At 38.9% G+C, this 2,031-nt stretch overlaps 1 long non-coding RNA gene across 1 annotated transcript; it reads right to left on the bottom strand.

Annotated features, from left to right (window-relative positions):
• Positions 1–219: 219 nt before the first annotated feature.
• Positions 220–1,363, bottom strand: LOC130202779 (uncharacterized). The gene is made up of 3 exons (XR_008833400.1): positions 1,196–1,363; positions 1,003–1,041; positions 220–357 (listed from the first exon to the last, which is right to left on the bottom strand). It is a non-coding gene; the product is annotated as an uncharacterized LOC130202779 (long non-coding RNA).
• Between the last annotated feature and the right edge of the window lie 668 nt (positions 1,364–2,031).

Raw genomic sequence — 2,031 nt, 5'->3', positions numbered from 1 at the left:
TACAGATTTCTCCTGTATTATTACAATCAAACACCTTCAATAAAGTGTTCAATTATTATGAAATATAAGCTTTTGAGATTACTGTGAAAAATCTAAATACATTTAAACATCTAAAAAACTTTCAATGTTTCAATTTAACTAGGGGTTAGAAACTTAATTACAAAGAAAGTACACACCAATATTGATTTTAAAACATTTTATTTAATGTACATTTCAAAATCAACCAATTATTCACCATCAGTTGATAAGTCAAAGCAAAACATACCGCAAAAGGTCCATAAATATTTACCAGAAGTGACAGTGCAGATAAAGAACAATCTTCCAAATTTCCAGTAATCAGCCAGATCCTCGGTGCATCTGGGAAAAAAAGAGAAGGACAAACAAATTCACTGGAAAGTCCTTAGAAAGTTAGCTTTGTTTTCTTACCATTCCTTTAAACAAGCTTAAACAAACTATTTTGAAATTGTCTGTACCAACAGTTGCCGTTATGAAACATCCTGTCAATCTGAACACAGTCAGCTTTTAGAATGATAGTAATTAAATGTTTACCTATTTAAAGATGCACCTAGTGCATGTCTTAGCACTTCCATCAGAAACACATTTCAATAACTTCATGAGTCACAAACCATAGCAACAGCAAGCCTGTCCAAGCCGTGTTCATCACGATTTAGTGCCCTCTTGAAACATCTTTTCTTAATTTGCAGCGCTTTTCTGTACCGCGTTGTGTCATCTGAATTTGCAGCGCTTTTTCTAAATGCTGCACATGTGCTGTCAATTTGATGAAGTTGTTTTCTTAATTTGCTTGTGTTTTGTGTATTAGCATGTTTTATTAAGTTGCAGTGCCCTGACCTCTCAGGGCCACCGTACAACTCAAAGGAAGGAAGGCCGAAGGAAAAGCTACCCAGTTTTTTATGGCCAGTGGGGGAAATGTCTAAAAAAAGTGCTTTGCTAAGATCATTAAAGTACTTAAGAAATAATATATATGCTGCAGTGGATACTTACGAGTGATGGACTTTGGGTGTTTTCCCGTCAATGCTTGATCTGAAAAATGTAAGCAAGTTTTGCGCAATTAGTTATTATCAGTGTTGAAAAGGGTAATGTGAAAATGAATCAGAAAAAAAACTGCCACCACATATTTTAGTTTGAGTTGTGCTGGCACCCATCATTTGCTAGACTGAACTACATCACCGCTTACCTCAATTTAGCCTCGACAAGACTGGTGTCCGAATCATTGGGTCCAGACTGAAGACAGGTGGGGACAGAATCTCATGCTGACATGTCCAGGAAACTGGAACTTAAGGCAGGCGTAGTCATCATTACTGCTTGAAGACTCACAGGTCAACCGGTTGTCTGTGGGCTGACATCATTCTCTACAGCCAGAAAAAAGACAAAATAGAAAAGATTAACAATAATAATATAACTTTAAATAGCATTTACAACATAAAAGTGGTTCTAACAATAACGATGTATTCTGTTGTTAAATTAAGACACTGAACTTAAAACAACTTACTTCCGTTTATCCTTGACAACTTGTATCCGATCATGGTTAACTAAATGTTCTACTTCTTAATTACATAAATGTAAACATTGACTCAAAGGACACTCTTTGGTGACGTCCTCATCTGATAATGTGGACGGTAAATGAAGATTTGATCATGAAACCATCCCTCACTGGACAGCTCACGGGACGGTGTAGAGGAGCTGTCATGTCCGCCTCACAAGCAGTTATATACGTATACGCAACAACAGTCACGTGAACAGAGTCCCGACCACGTCAACAGCATCAAGTTAAGAGTGTCACGTGAACAGCCGTCCCGACCACGTCAACAGCATCAAGTTAAGAGCGTCACGTGAACAGAGTCCCGACCACGTCAACAGCATCACGTAAAGAGCGTCACGTTAACAGAGTCCCGACCACGTCAACAGCATCACGTAAAGAGCGTCACGTGAACAGAGTCCCGACCACGTCAACAGCATCACGTAAAGAGCGTCACGTGAACAGCAGTCCCGACAGCATATGACACAGCGCAG

Source organism: Pseudoliparis swirei, chromosome 12, assembly GCF_029220125.1.
Source record: "Pseudoliparis swirei isolate HS2019 ecotype Mariana Trench chromosome 12, NWPU_hadal_v1, whole genome shotgun sequence".
Taxonomy (NCBI): Eukaryota; Metazoa; Chordata; class Actinopteri; order Perciformes; family Liparidae; genus Pseudoliparis; species Pseudoliparis swirei.
This window is presented reverse-complemented; position numbering and strand designations above follow the sequence as displayed.